Source organism: Oncorhynchus keta, chromosome 29 (assembly GCF_023373465.1).
Source record: "Oncorhynchus keta strain PuntledgeMale-10-30-2019 chromosome 29, Oket_V2, whole genome shotgun sequence".
Taxonomy (NCBI): domain Eukaryota; kingdom Metazoa; phylum Chordata; class Actinopteri; order Salmoniformes; family Salmonidae; genus Oncorhynchus; species Oncorhynchus keta.
Window position 1 is genome coordinate 34637721 of NC_068449.1, and position 15745 is coordinate 34653465.

Below are 15745 nucleotides of genomic sequence, written 5' to 3' on the forward strand. Positions count from 1 at the left end.
AAGTCGCTTTGGATAAAAGCGTCTGCTAAATGGCATATATTATTATTATTATATATCAAAGGCCTTGATTTTTTAGTTTTCAATCTCTTGCTTTTGAATGAACAGCCTTAGTAAACTGTACTCATTTAAATTGTAAATTGTACTGGTGTACTATATCCACCTGCATACTGTGACACATCTCCCATAGTTACCTGTGAATTACAGTGCCTTGCAAACGTATTCATCCCACTAGTGTCTTTCCTATTTTGTTGCATTACAACCTGTAATTTAAGTGGATTTCTATTTGGATTTCATGTAATGGATATACACAAAATAGTCCAAATTGGTGAAGTGAAGTAAAAAAAAAAACTTGTTTCAAACAATTCTCATATTTGAGAAAGGGACAGAGGTTCACCTTCCAGCAGGACAATGAGCATACTTTAGCATACTGCTAAAGCAACACTCAATTGGTTTAAGGGGAAACATTTAAATGTCTTGGAATGGCCTAGTCAAAGCCCAGACTTCAATCCAATTGAGAATCTGTGGTATGACTTAAAGATTCCTGTACACCAGTAGAACCCATCCAACTTCAAGGAGCTGGAGCGGTTTTGCCTTGAAGAATGGGCAAAAATCCCAGTGGCTAGATGTGCCAAGCTTATAGAAACATACACCAAGAGACCTGCAGCTGTAATTGCTGCAAAAGGTGACTCTACAAAGTATTGACATTGGGGGGTGAATAGTTATGCATGCTCAAGTTTTCAGTTTTTTTTTTGTCTCATTTCCTGTTTGTTTCACAATAAAAAATATTTTGCATCTTCAAAGTGGTAGGCATGTTGTGTAAATCTAATGATATAAACCCCCCAAAAATCTATTTAATTCCAGGTTGTAAGGCAACAAAATAAGAAAACTGCCAAGGGGGGTGAATACTTTCGCGAGCCACTCTGTATGTGTTAATTACATGGTACTGCTGTCCCACTGTCTTCCAACAGGTGGAGTCACCTCTCCACAATGCTTGTCCCTCAACGCTATCTGACGTAAGACAATGACTGCTATCCTACATCCATCTGTTTCGATTGATCAATCTCCCTGTTCATCCACAGGCCTGCCTCCCATGGCCACATCATTGGTATTGTGATGTGTGATCTGTGTGACTCCACTGTCCCAGAAATCCGACCCACTTATCCCTATAATACACTTCAAAAAGAGGGCTCAAAAATATGGAACGTTTCCTTTCCTCCTCACCCGAGCCAGCCAAAGGTCTTCCCTGACATGTCTTTAAATTACCCACAAAAGCCCAAGTGTCAGAGAGAATTCTACTGCTGACCTTTACTTCCTGTGACTGGGAATGAGACTATTAAGTGGGCGCTAGTTAATGTTCCTTAAAGGAAGCCTATAACTTAGAGATACTGAAGAACATTTTTACTGTAAATTAATTTCTTATACAGTACCAGTCAAAAGTTTGGACACACCTACTCATTCCAGGGATTTTCTTTATTTTCTACATTGTAGAATAGTGTAGACATCAAACTATGAAATAACACGTATAGAATCATGCATTAACCCATTTTTGATTCTTCAAAGTAGCCAACCTTTGCCTTGATGGACAGCTTTGTACACTCTTGGCATTCTCTCAACCAGCTTCATAAGGCACCTGGACTGGTCACCTGGACTGCATTTCAATTAACAGGTATGCCTTGTTAAATGTTCATTTGTGGAATTTCCTTCTTAACTTCTTGGCGCACCCATCCCGTTAGCGGGATCATTTTCGTCAACATCCGCTGAATTTCAGGGCGCCAAAAATAAATTACTAAAAATATTTAATATTCATGAAATCACAAGTCCAATATAGCAAAACACAGCTGAGCTTGTTGTTAAACCTCTTAGAATTACCCATCCTGGATCCGGGAGAATGGTCATCAACTACACTAATTAGCATTGCGCAACCGTCAAAAAATATTACTAGAAAACATTCATATTCATGAAATCACAAGTGAAATATAGTGAAACACAGCTTAGCCTTTTGTTAATCACCCTGTCATCTCAGATTTCGAAATTATGCTTTACAGCCAAAGCAAGACAAGCGTTTGTGTAAGTTTATCGATAGCTTAGCATAGCATTATGTCCAGCTTGCAGCAGGAAGCTTGGTCACGAAAATCAGAAAAGCAATCAAATTAAATCGTTTACCTTTGATGAGCTTCGGATGTTTTCACTCACGAGACTCTCAGTTAGACAGCAAATGTTCCTTTTGTTCCATAAAGATTATTTTTATAGCCGAAATACCTCCATTTCTTGTCCACGTTTTGTTGAGAAATCCACCGGAAATTGCGGTCACGACAACGCCAAACAGAAACATGGCAAACGTTTTTTATAATCAATCCTCAAGGTGTTTTTCAAATATCTATTCGATAATATATCAACCGGGACAATTGGCTTTTCGGTAGCAGCGAGAGGAACAATGGCCGCCTTTGTCTATTATGCACAAATCACTCTGAGCGCCACCACCTGAACATTTTTCAAAATAAAAGCCTGAAACTATGTCTAGTGGCTGTAGACACATTAGGGAAGCCATAGAAAAAGGAATCTGGTTTATATCCCTTTCAATGGGCAATGGGGATGCATAGGAACACAGGGGTTTCAAAATAAGAGTCACTTCCTGATTGGATTTTTCTCAGGCTTTCGCCTGCAATATCAGTTCTGTTATACTCACAGACAATATTTTTACAGGTTTGGAAACTTTAGAGTGTTTTCTATCCCAAGCTGTCAATTATATGCATATTCTAGCATCTGGTCCTGAGAAATAGCCCGTTTACTTTGGCATTGTTATTTTTCCAAAAATGAAAATAGTGCCCCCTAGTTTCTTACTTCACCTGCCATGTCAGATTTCAAAAAAGCTTTACAGCAAAAGCTATTCAAGCGTTTATGTTAGGACATCTCTCTCAGCAGACAAAACATTACAAACAGCTAGCAGCAAAGTAGATTGGTCACGAAAGTCGGAAAAGCAATAAAATGAATCGCTTACCTTTGATGATCTTCGGATGTTTGCACTCACGAGACTCCCAGTTACACAATAAATGTTCCTTTTGTTACATAAAGATTATTTTTATATCCAAAATATCTCAATTTCGTTGGCGCATTTTGTTCAGAAATCCACAGGCTTGAGCGGTCACGACAGGGCAGACGAAAATTCCAAATAGTATCCGTAAAGTTCGTAGAATCATGTCAAACTTTTTTTACAATCAATCCTCAGGTTGTTTTTACAATACATAATGTATAATATTTCAACCGGACTGTAGCTTTTTCAATAGGAGAGAGAGCGAAAATGTCTGCTCCAAGCTGTTGCGCATGAAAAACTCTGCTGGCACCCACCCAGCCATCACTGATGTGATGTGACCGTTCTCGCTCATTTTTTCAGAATAAAAGCCTGAAACTATGTCTAAAGACTCTTCACACCATGTGGAAGCCATAGAGAAAGGAAATGTGGTTGATATCCCTTTAAATTGAGGGAAGGCATGCAATGGAACAGGGAGATTAATTTATCTTAGGCACTTCCTTGTTGGATTTTCCTCAGGTTTTTGCCTGCAATATCAGTTCTGTTTTACTCACAGACAATATTTTGACAGTTTTGGAAACTTTATAGTGTTTTCTATCCCAATCTGTCAATTATATGCATATTCTGGGCCTGAGAAATAGGCAGTTTTATTTGGATACGTCTTTCATCCAAACATCAAAATACTGCCCCCTACTCTCAACAGGTTTGAGCCAACCAGCTGTGTTGTGACAAGGTAGGGTTGGTATGCAAAAGATAGCCCTATTTGCTAAAATACCAAGTTCATATTATGGCAAGAACAGCTCAAATAAGCAATGAGAAACGAAAGTCCATCATTACTTTAATAAGACATGAAGGTCAGTCAATCCGGAAAATTTCAAGAAACTGAAATATTCTTCAAATTTAGTTGCAAACATCATCAAGCGCTATGATGAAACTGTCTCTCATGAGGACCTCCACAGGAAAAAAAGACCCAGAGTTACCTTTGCTTCAGACGATAAGTTCATTAGAGTTACCAGCCTCAGAAATAGCTGCCCAAATAAATGCTTCACTGAGTTCAAGTAACAGACACATCTCAACATTAACTGTTCAGAGTAGACTGAGTGAATCAAGCCTTCATTGTCAAATTGCTGCAAAGAGTCCACTACTAAATAACACCAATAAGAAAAAGAGACGTGTTTAGGCCAAGAAACACAAACAATGGGCATTAGACCAGTGGAAATCTGTCCTTTGGTCTGATGAGTCCAAATTTGAGATGTTTGGTTCAACCGCCATGTCTTGGGGTGGCAGGGTAGCCTAGTCGTTAGAGCGTTGTCCTAGTAACCGGAAGGCTGCAAGTTCAACTCCCCGAGCTGACAAGGTACAAATCTGTCGTTCTGCCCCTGAACAGGCAGTTAACATCACTGTTCCTAGGCCATCGTTGAAAATAAGAATTGGTTCTTAACTGACTTGCCTAGTTAAATAAAGGTAAAATAAATACAAAATTGTGAGACGCAGAGTAGGTGGATAGATGATCTCTGAATGTGTGGTTCCCACCGTGAAGAGGAGGTGTTTTGGTGTGAGGGCGCTTGCTGGTGACACTGTCTGTGATTTATTTAGAATTCAAGGCACAATGGATACCACAGCATTCTGCAGTGATACGCAATCCCATCTGGCTTAGTGGCACTATCATTTGTTTTACAACAGAACAATGAGCCAACAAACCTCCAGGCTGTGTTAGGGCTAGTTGACCAAGAAGGAGAGTGATGGAGTGCTACATCAGATGGCCTGGCCTCCACAATCACCAGACCTCAACCCAATTTGGATGGTTTGGACCGCAGAGTGAAGGAAAGCAGCCAACAAGTGCTCAGCATATGTGGGAAATCCTTCAAGACAGTTGGAAAAGCATTCCAGGTGAAGCTGGTTGAGAGAATGCCAAGTGTGCAAAGCTGTCATGAAGGCCAAGTGGCTACTTTGAAGAATCTCAAGTATAAAATGTATTCTGATTTGTTTAACACTTTTTTGGTTACTATAATGATTCCATATGTGTTATTTCATATTATTGTACAATGTAGAAAATAGTAAAAATAAAGAAAAACCTTGAATGAGTAGGTCCAAACTTTTGACTGGTACTATCTTCTGTATAGTCTTTATCTCACATTATTCAGACTCTGTAGCTGCTTGTCCATAACAAGACAGAATAGTCAATCCACAAAATACAGTAACCTATTGTAAATTTCAGGCACATTTTTATTTTATTTTTACCAGGTAAGTTACCAGGTAAGTTGACTGAGAAAACATTATCATTTACAGCAACGACCTGGGGAATAGTTACATGGGAGAGGCGGGGAATGAATGAGCCAATTGTAAGCTGGGGATGATTAGGTGACCGTGATGGTATGAGGGACAGCTTGGGAATTTAGCCAGGACACTCTTACGATAAGTGCCATGGGATCTTTAATGACCTCAGAGTCAGGACACCCGTTTAACGTCCCATCCGAAAGACGGCACCCTACACAGAGCAGTGTCCCCAATCACTGCCCTGGGGCATTGGAATATTTTTTTAGACCAGAGGAAAGAGTGCCTCCTACTGGCCCTCCAACACCACTTCCAGCAGCATCTGGTCTCCCATCCAGGAACCAACCAGGACCAGCCCTGCTTAGCTTCAGAAGCAAGCCAGCAGTGGGATTCAGGATAGTATGCATAAATTCCATGCAATGCCCAATAGAGTTAGCATTAGGAAATCTATGATTGTGCTTCAGATTATGCTTTGATGAGCCATATCAGTGGTGCTTGGTGCTACTGTGTAAACACAAAGGCAGAGCAGCTCCAATTTTGCAGAAGTTCTACCTCAGCAGAATTGTCTCTTTGCTGTTATTCTAAAGGACGACACCCAAAGACATAGCTAAAATAAAGAAGTGCTGTTTTTCACCCCTTTGAGCCTGTCATTATCATCCTCGTCTCTGGAGGTCATGGCATTTATGACAATATGATAACTTAACTTAATCTCCAACCGCCTTCACAAAGGTTAGGCCTTTTCAGAGGATTCATTGTTTTAATGCACTGTCTTTTACACATGTGCGTGTGTTTGTTAGTGTGTGTGTCTGTGTCTGTTTGAGCGTGAAAGAGAGAGAAAGCAAGAGAGCAGAAAAATAGAGAAATTGTATACAAAGGAAAAAAGCCAGGTCAGTGTTTTGAGAGGGTAATGTGGGGTGATTGAGTGGTTCAACAAGCATAAATCTCTCTCTCTCTCCATCCCTTGCCTCCTCTACCTGTCCCCAGAGGGGTGTCTCTCTGGTTCCACCTATTCCACATTTAGTGCACTACTTTTGACAAGGACCTATAGGGCTTTGGTCAAAAGTATTGCACTATATAAGGAATAGGGTACCATTTGGGACACAGGCTCTCTCACTGCCTCTTTCCTCTCTCCCCATCCCTCCCCTGCTTGTCCTACGTGGGGTAATTTGGAGCGGAGCTGAGAGGAGCTTCTCATTACCGTGGCCTTGCCCAGCGGCCAGAGCAAATCACAACGGCCATAGCTCAGTGGTCATGCCCTCCCTGCAAGGGGAAAAGTGGAGGAGAAGAGGGAAGAGGGGGGGAGGTGATGAAAAGGGGGAGAGGAAGGGAGAGGAGGAGAAGAGGGTATTGATCCGCTGCCAGGGCAAACGCCACGGCCACCCGTACATCATCCTGAAAACCGTCTTGGGAGCCAGCTGCACTGTTTGTCTGGGCCCTATGGACCCTGGTCTAAACATTATATAGGGACTATGGTGCCAGTTCAGACAAACAGAGGAGTTAATGAAAGACTAGCTCTACCTGTCCTTATAAGACCCTGTTAATTAACCCAGAGGTACTACGGTCTACCACTGCCGAGACTCCAGATTCAGCACACTTCCACTCCTCTTTTCTATTCCAGCCTCTCTTGTTCACTCCCCGCAAGGGCTCTTAAATCTCTCGAGACGAACAAGCCAAGCAAACATCAACACCATTGGAGCTGCTGAGAGAGAGAGACCCCTTCAGTACGGGGCAGGGATTGTGAATGACAGGGAAATTATGTCAACAGTAAACTCTGTTGTTGTTCCTTGCTGTTTTTGGGGACATGTTCCTGGTATTAGTGAAATTACAGAGCTGTTACTCAAAATCTCTTTCTCTCTATCATGATACTTTGTTTAAAGCCTTGCAATTTAATTGCCATTTTATTCCCTCACATACTGTAGTTCCCCATAGTGATGCATTAAATCCGGTAGTCCACCGAAGGGTTCTGAAATAGACCATGAATGGAGTTTTTACTGATCAGAGCCACGTACAGGAAAAACCCCAGACTCCAACTGTGATAGGCCAGCAATAAAAATGGCAATATGGTGACACTGGTAAAGTAGACACTGGTAAAGTTCTGTCTCCTTAGTTTTGTTGACATAGTTCAGTCTATGTTGTGCAAACAGCAAAAAGCAGGTGTGGCAGACTGACTAACTGCCAGCAGTGTGTGCATGCGTGTGTGTGGAGTTTAGCCCTGGGACTTGACAGGTAGACTGACCAGGTAGTTCTTGATGATTCCAAATTCATTAGCATCATCAAGTACTCTGCCAGACGGGAGGGTTTTCTCTACTGTCCCAGGACAAAACAGACAGAGACATATGCTCGGAACATTCCCACAGCATCATTCTCCTCCCAAAGCATCATTCTCCTCCCACAGCATTGTCTGTCATATAAAAGTTGTCAAATGAGAGAGAGTAGAAGTTTGCTGTTCCCTACTGTGTACTATGGGGGGTTTTGTCCATTTGACCACAAATGAATATGGGTCACTGATGTTCTCATCTTTTTACCTCAGGCCTTGATAATGGACCGAAATAGTTCAGGTGTTGAAATTGGGCAACTTTTCTTTTTGTTTCACTAGCTGAATGTTGTATAGGGTCTCTTGCTGAAAAGGTTATCCGTATTATTTCAAACGATTGAATACCACATATTTGCCTGGTTTCCCCTCCCCTTCCCTTCCACCTTCAGCCTGGTAGTTTCATTGTGGTTTTGTTTTTAGTCTGGCAGAAAAAGGGCATCTCATTACCTTGTGATGAATGATCAAACCAAAACAGCCAAAGCTTCTCCAGCAAAAAAGGTGCAGCCCTTTTCTTGGCCCTCAACTCAGATTTATGAAGACAGGAATAAGTAGCACGTACAGTTTACCAACGTTCTCATTACGATTCCTATTATTTTCTATTTTCTATTTCATTGGACTTGATTCCATTCATTTGGATTTGATTCTATTCTGCCATATTTCCCATCACACAAACCAAGCAGTGCGGTTTAGCAGGCAAAGCCTGGATGACCTGATGCAGGTCGGTTATTACGAATTAGTTTCTAACCCCTGGCCAGTACATGTGACCCTATCAGTTCCTTTCTGTTGAATCTTTTCCTTTCAAGTCTAGGACTTTGTCTCGATTTTATAAATAAGTTATTATATCGACGTCCTCTATGTCCTTCTTCTTCAGAGTTTTCTTTTTTTGTCTTTGTATTAATCTTCTTCTCGTTCTGACCCTCTTTATTAGAGTACACGGAGACTGTGATTGCACTGAATAAAGGAACCGCAGAATGTTTTTCTTTAGACAGTGCAGCAGCGTTGTGTATCCTTGCAAAGCCATGAACAATTCAACCGACTTGATTACTTCATCCCTCCATCCACCTCACCGCTGATAAGAGGAGAGATTCTCTGTGAATGTCACTAATCTTATCACAGGCCCATTGTGTTAGATATTACAGAACTTTGTTTATTTATCTGTGCAGTTCTTACCACCCATTACAAAGGATGACCAATTTGATGTTATACTGTCTGTGGAGGAAACTAAAAGATAAGACCATTAAAAAAAACCAGATGTGATGTTCCCAACAAAATACAGAAGGAACTAACTGATGGAAAATCATTTTTTTTCCAGAAACACAGATTTAACTTCAAACTCTCGATTAAAGTTTGTCCGTTTGTCGTTGTGTGTATACCCGTTGCATATAATTCAGTTGCTGCGTAATTTAACTCTGTTCCCTATTTTCCCCTCTATATGAACATTACGATTTGAAACTGTCTTATTACATATGTGTTACTGTATGTTGGTGCATTCCAATTAAATACAATTCGTTCAAGCCGTTTCTGAATTCAGGTTCTCATTCAGGTTTCTCACAACGCCTATGAAGGACTGAGGATGTGTCCCAAATGGCACCCTATTCCCTACATAGTGCACCACTTTTGACCAGAGCACCGAGCCTTGTTCAAAAGTAGTGTGCTATGTTGGGAATAGGGTGCCACACCCAGAGTCTTTCTCCAAAAAACGATCACATTTTTTAAAACATTATTTTAGTTGGTCCATGGTATTTTTGCTGAAATTCCAATTAGGATCTGCATCCCAAATGCACCCTATTCCATATATAGTGCTACGTTTGACCACTGCCCTGGTCAAGAGTAATGCACAAAATAGGGTGCCATTTAGGATGTGGCCGGAGTATTCAACGCAGGTGGTGGTGATGCACACAATCACACCTCGGGTTCAATTCTGCTTCTCTTTGAATAATATAATAATAACAACGTATATCGCATAATAATAATATAATAATAAGAACATATTTTTTTCTGTGGATCAAACGTGGGCCTGTTTTGCTCTGGGCAGTAGTTTAAAATGTCTGCAGAGTTTCTTTTTGATGTTAGGGACAGAGAATGATAAGCTTCCTTCACTACAACATCATAGCATTGTGTAAATAATGTAGATGTAGAAAGTTGGGATAGTAGCTTCGTAATGACTAGTCTTATCTATACAGTTATTATCTGTTATACTGGTAAATGACAGGGAACAATTCTTCTCCCAGCAGTATGGCTATCCGTGGATGCCTTGGAGAGAAAACGGCAGATTGTAATGGTCATTTCATGTGATTCAGTTTCAGCTTGTCAGCTCCATTATATAACAGTAAGGATTAAGAGTAAGGCTGTTCATTCTCATTCAGTGCTCTTCTCACATAGAGCCTCATAAGGGCTCTGGTCAAAAGTAGTACACTATGTAGGGAAAAGGGTGCGTCACATTTCAGACTCACCCACATTCTCTTTCATCTGAGTCACGTCAGCAGTGGTTTGTACTGGAAAGAGAAGGTAAGGCGGCCATCAGAAAGGGCAGACACATAGCTTTAGCGTTTCTTTGACTCACTGTGTGTCATTCAAGATGAGTGTACGAAGCTGCAGACACGTATACTGTATGATCCTGGCATTGTAGTAGTAACATAAAGACTGCATGACTCAGACAAATGATGTTTAATGGTGAATTATTTTAAATAGGGAATACAAGGTATCATATGCTTGCATGATGATCGATTGAAATACATGACTATCAAAACTGAGCCTTGACATTAATCTAGAACATTGTGAGAGTTCCCTACTCAAACAACTTGAGGCTTGAACAACTTGGCAACAACTTCTCCAGCGGCAAAGCTACACTGTCAGTGTTAAATGTAACACTGGGCCAGTGTCTATACTGGTCCACACTTTTGAACTAACACTGTGCTAAGTGCTGACACTGTAACACTTTGTCAGTGGTAGGGAATGAACAATTTCATTGTTATGCAATAACACCTCATATAGTATTTTTAACACTAGGAATGGGCGCATCGGTCTAAGGCACTGTATCTCAGTGCTAGAGGCGTCACTACAGACCCTAGTTCAATCCCAGACTGTTTCACAACCGGCCGCGATCGGGAGTCCCATAGGGCGGAGCACAATTGGCCCAGCGTCATCCGGGTTAAGGGAGGATTTGGCTGGGGTAGACCGTCGTTGTAAAATAAGAATTTGTTCCTAACTGAGTTGCCTAGTTAAATAAAGGTTGAATAAAATAAATATATAGCTACACCAATGATGTTATGAAATAACACCTTATATAGTATTGGAACACTAGGAAGTGATATAAGCAGTATATATATATACTATATAAGGTGTTATGGTTGTGGTCTGCGGTTGTGAGGTCGGTTGGGTGTAATGCCAAATTCTCTAAAACGACATTGCGGCTTATGGTAGAGAAATTAACATTACATTCTCTGTTAACAGCTCTGGTGGACATTCCTGCAGTCGGCATGCCAACTGCACGCTCCCTCAAAACTTGAGAAATGTGGCATTGTGTTGTGTGATAGAACTGCACATTTTAGAGTGGCCTTTTATCGTCCCCAGCACAAGGTGCACCTGTGTAATGATCATAATGTTTAATCAGCTTCTTGATATGCTACACCTGTCAGGTGGATGGATTATCTTGGCAAAGGAGGAATGCTCACTAACAGGGATGTAAACAAATTTGTGCCCAACATTTGAGAAATGTTTTTTTTGCATATAGAACGTTTCTGGGATATTTTATTTCAGCTAATCAAACATGAACACACTATCATTTTGTTCAGTGTAGTTTGCACCAATGGTGTTATGCAATGAGATAGTCATGTTACCTTTTGATACCGGAGCTCCAATGCACGCGTCAAACGCTTTAAGCAGCTGACTTCGAAGTATGAGTGTATATTTTTATCAGAAGTATGTCATCAATGACGTCCGAAGCTTCAGGCTTTTTCAAACTGTCTGTTGCAAAATTCAAGATCCCACTTATTTCACCGTGGTTCCAGTGCTTTCATTAATTCCAAGTTGTTTTCAAACACTGACCCCGACTGGACACGTACTTACAAAAATAGTTGGGAATTTTCACCTGACCATTCACCTGACCATGAGCAGGTAGAGTAGGGAACTATGGAATATTCAGAGTTGTGAGGGTATTTGTTAAAAGAATATGTGAAACAACACTTTCTGCACTCGTGTTCAAATACTTTGTTTTATTTGATATAGTATAACCATCTGTGTTAAGCATCTGAAATAATGCCATAGATTTTGATCAATAATACACCTGAAGGCAAACAAAGGAAGCATGATGTAAAACGCAACCCTGGTATTCCAACTGATAATATGCTACTTAAGACAATGTATTACCACTGTGCCACAAAGTTTATGAAAACAGTGGAGAAATACATGGCTACCTGATAATCAAAACACTGCTATTAAATAAATACATGTTATTGCTGACCAGCAGATATCAATAATGTGCATTGTAAACAGATAATGATGCTTCATGTAATCACTACTTGAAGCGCCGAAGAGGATGGCTGACGTTTTACATGATCCTGACCAACTGTGCTATTTTGTTTGTTTTGTTGCTTTAAAAAAAATGTATTTTGTACCTAACGTTGCTGCTACCGTCTTTTATGACTGAAAATAACTTCTGGACATCAGAACAGTGATTATTTACGATGAACTGGAAGAAGCCTTTTCCTTTAATGAGCGACGAGAAAGATATACTGCTTTCCTGGGAACAGGTCCAAATCCCCATAATGCGTGATGTCTAGTGTTAAAGAAGTCTTGAGGTATTGCTCGCCTGAGGTAGAGTAGCTGTAGACCACACTACCTACCAAGAAATTTCTCATCTATATTATTCGTAGCCGTCTATTTACCACCACAGACCGATGCTGGTACTAAGACAGCACTCAACCAACTCTATAAGGCCATGAGCACACAAGAACTGGCGCTCCTAGTTGCCGGGGACTTTAATGCAGGCAAACTTAAATCAGGTTTACCAATTTTTTACCTGCATGTCACATGTGCAGGAAAACAAATCCGGACCACCTTAGCTCCACACACAGAGATGCATACAAAGCTCTCCCCCGACCTCAATTTGACAAATCTGACCATAATTATGTCCTCCTGATTCCTGCTTACAAGCACAAACAAAAGCAGGAAATAACAGTGACTTGCTCAATACGGTAGTGGTCAAATGATGCGGATGCTACACTACGAGACTGTTTTGCTAGCACAGACTGGAATATGCTCCATATGCATCGAGTTAAAGGCTAGAGCTGCCGCTTTCAAGGAGTGGGACACTAATCCAAACGCTTATAAGTAATCCCGCTATGCCCTCAGACGAACCATCAAACAAGCAAAGCGTCAATTTACGATTAAGTTTGAATTGTACCACTCCGGCTCTGACACTCGTCGAATGCGGCAGGGCTTGAAAACTATTACGGGCTACAAAGGGAAACCAAGACGCGAGCTGCCCAGTGATTCGAGCCTACCAGACAAGCTAAATGCTTTTATGCTCGCTTCGAGGCAAGCAACACTGCAGCATGCACGAGAGCACCAGCTGTTCTGGATGACTGTGTGTGAACGCGCTCGGTAGCCGATGTGAGCAAGAGCTTTAAACAGGTCAACATTCACGAAGCCGCGGTGCCAGACGGATTACCAGGGCGTGTACTCAAAGCATGCGTGGACCAACTGGCAAGTGTCTTCACTGACATTTTCAACCTCTCCCTGACCGAGACTGTAATACCTACATGTTTCAAGCAGACCACCATTGTCCCTATGCGCAAGGAAGCGAAGGTAACCTGCTTAAATGATTACCCACCTGTATCACTCAAGTCGGTAGACATGAAGTGCTTTGAAAGTCATGGCTCACATCAACAGCATCCTCTCGGATACCTTAGTACAACCCCAATTTGCATACCGCCCCAACAGATCCACAGATAAAGCAATCTCAATCGCACTCCACACTGCCCTTTCCCACCTGGACAAAAATAACAACTACTGGGTATGTGAGAATGCTGTTCATTGACCACAGCTCAGCATTCAACACCATTGTTCCCACACAGCTCATCACTAAGCTAAGGACCCTGGGACTAAACACCTCCCTCTGCAACTGGATCCTGGACTTCCTGACAGGCCGCCCCCAGGTGGTAAGAGTAAGCAACAACACATCCGCCACACTGATCCTCAACACTGGGGCCCCTCAGGGGTGCATGCTCAGTCCCCTCCTGTACTCCTTGTTCACTCATCACTGCTCTTCCAAGCACAACCCCAACACCATCATTAAGTTTGCGGATGACACAATAGTGGTAGGCCTGATCACTGACAACGATGAGACATCCTATCGGGATGAGGTCAGAAACCTGACCATGTGGTGCAAGGACAATAACCTCTCCCTCAATGTGATCAAGACAAATGAGATTATTGTGGTCTACAGGAAAAGGAGGACCAAGCACGAGCCCATTCTCATTGACGGGGCTGTAGTGGAGCAGGTTGGGCGTCCATGGTGTCCACATCATCAAAAAACGAACATGGTCCAAGCACACCAAGACAGTTGTGAAGAGGGCACGACTATTCCCCCTCCAGGACCTCTATACTCAGAGGAAGACTCCAGCCACCCTAGTCATAGACTGTTCTCTCTGCTACTGCACGGCAAGCGGTACTGTAGCGCCAAGTCTAGGTCCAAGAGGCTTCTAAACAGCATCGATCCCCCATTCCATAAGACTCAGCTGAACAGCTAATCAAACTGCTTCCCAGACTATTTGCACCCCCCACGCTGCTACTGCTCTCTGTTATTATGCATGTACATAATTATCTCAATTACCATTTGACACCGGTGCCCCCGCACATTGACACATTGTACCGGTACCCCCTGTATATATACCCCCTGCTGTTCTTTAATGATTTATTTTTCTTATTTACATTTTTTTCAGTATTTTCTTAAAACTGCATTGTTGGTTAAGGGCTTGAATGTACGCATTTCCCTGTAGTACCTGTTGTCATTTGGCGCATGTGACAATTTGATTTGAACTGCTCGGCATCTAACTGTAAGGCGCTACAGAGGGTAGTGCGTATGACCCAGTACATCACTGGGGCCAAGCTTTCTGCCAACCAGGACCTATTTAATAGGCGTGTCAGAGGAAAGCCCATAAAACTGTCAAAGACTCCAGTCACCCAAGTCATAGACTATTTACATTGACCCCGCCCCATTTGTTTTGTACACTGCTGCTACTCACTGTTTATTATCTATGCATAGTCACTTCACCTCTACCGACATGTGCAAATTACCTCAACTAACCTGTACCCCCACACACTGACTCGGTACCGGTGCCCCCTGTATATAGGCTCATTATTGTTATGTTATTATGTTACTTTTAAAAAATTCTGTGTTTATTTGCTAAAAAAAATCTTAACTCTTCTTGAACTGCACTGTTGGTTAAGGGCTTGAAAGTAAGCATTTCACGGTAAGGTCTACACTTGTTGTATTTGGCGCATGTGACATGCAAGTTTGATTTTATTTGACCGCCAATATAATTTCCCAGTGTAGCTTGCCCTTCGAGTGAATTGTAAAGCTATCCCACATGACTGTATTTGTTAGTGACAGAGATGTGGTTGATGGAATCGTTCATTTTTAGACCTTTGGACTTCACCGAATGAGTTGCTACTATAGGAAAATATTTTCATTAAAATTAGACTGTTTATGACCATATATTGTAAGGACTTACTTTGAAGGCCAAGTTTCCCCCTAATACAGTGGTGTTTGGAACCTCCTGGTTTACAAGCCACGTCAGGCCTGCAAGTCACATTATGGTGGCTTGCAAAGTCATGTGTCCAATTAGAATTCAGCCAGAGCATCCAACAGTTGGAATTTTAAATCATTAATATACATTCAGAATCACTGTCAGGGCAAGGAGAATTGGTGAAGAAGACATTTTGTTGGAAATGTTTTACTCTCCACAAAGTAAAACTAACATAATAACACGTTGACACTTAATACTGGTTATTAACACCAACACTGGATGTATTTTACACCTCTGAGTGTTAATTTCACTCTTAGAGAGTTCTCATGAATCTACACTAGAAATGTTACACTGACAACTCATCACTAGGTAACACTG